This window comes from Pteropus alecto, unplaced genomic scaffold (assembly GCF_000325575.1).
Source record: "Pteropus alecto unplaced genomic scaffold, ASM32557v1 scaffold3, whole genome shotgun sequence".
Lineage (NCBI taxonomy): Eukaryota > Metazoa > Chordata > Mammalia > Chiroptera > Pteropodidae > Pteropus > Pteropus alecto.
Window position 1 is genome coordinate 53,174,656 of NW_006442484.1, and position 1,333 is coordinate 53,175,988.

Sequence of the window (1,333 nt, forward strand, 5' to 3'; positions counted from 1 at the left end):
CTGAAAAATACTGCCTGCTGCTTTCCAGAGCTCAGAAAACCTGTCTTCACCTTGTGTCACAATTAAACAAAACAAAGCAAAATTAGTGAAAGACCGAAGACATAAAATGTAGGAAGCAGTGGGTCCACTCAGGAAAAGCAGTGAAGGTCAAACCCTGGGGTAGCATCTGTGCAGAGGGCTGGAAGCACTGGGTCCAGTTTTGAACAGGAAAATACACAGTGCTGGGAGAGAAGGTTCTGAGAAAACAGGAACTCTGAACATTTATAAATTTTGGTGAGTTTACCTTCACTTTTTTTTTTCATGCCTACAGCACCTGGTCTTCCTAGGTGGTCTCCCATCCAAGTACTAACCAGGCCTGATCCTGCTTAGCTTCCGAGATCACACATCGGGGTTGTTCAGGGTGGCATGGCCATAGACCATGGACTGTGACTCCACAGGGGTGCGAACCCAGGAACTACCGCGTGGAAAGCAGACGTGCTAACCGCTACACTATAGAACCACGTCCGTCCTTCACTTTTTTGTTTTCACTTTTTTTACTTGTCCAGTTAAGAGTAGGTCTTGGTGGAATTGGAGGAACTATTTTGGAATTCCTATGAACCCTTTTCCTGTTTGCCTCAAGATAACTTGTGGATTACAGTCCTAAACTTACCCCCAAGTTTGTCATGAAACACCTCGCTTTTATTATTATTTTTGCATTGCTCTAGTATATCGATAGTCTTTGGAAATAAATGACATCATTCTATTTATAGCATTCTGTTTTTACTAGTTCCATCGCTGAAAATGTCAAATCCTAGAAAATGCATTCCTATGTGAGCTGTACTTTTTTTTTCCTAAACAGTAAAAGGGAAGAAAAAAGAGTTTGGACTTTGATCTGTTTTTATTATTCTTTTATTTTGTTCTTCAGAATTAGGCATTTTTTTACTATTTTTGTTGTTTCAGTCAATGTCTCAACAGTAAAAGGATTGCATACTAGAAATGAGATAACTCAAGAAGAGTTTACTAAAAAGAAAGTGATTATCAAAGTGTACTAAGATACAGGGAACTGCAGGGGACAGCAGAGACCCTGGGTCTATCTGCAGCAGCATTTGGCCTCAAGAGATAATGGAAGAAGTTATCAAAATCTGAAAGAAGAGAAATTCATGCAGAAAAAGGAGACCTGGAAAGCAAGAGTAATCTTTGTTTAAGGTATATGCCAAACCCCAGCAGGTGATCTAAATAGTTAAATCTCACTCTTCATCCTTACCCATTTCCTGCTGGAACTCACCATAGCCAAACCGATCTGGAAGTTTGAAGGCAGAAAATCTGAGTGACAGAGACTAGGGGGTGGATTAGA

The 1,333-nt window shown here is 40.4% G+C and overlaps 1 pseudogene; it reads right to left on the bottom strand.

Annotated features, from left to right (window-relative positions):
* Positions 1-301: 301 nt before the first annotated feature.
* LOC112470763 lies at positions 302-417 on the bottom strand (annotated as a pseudogene).
* Between the last annotated feature and the right edge of the window lie 916 nt (positions 418-1,333).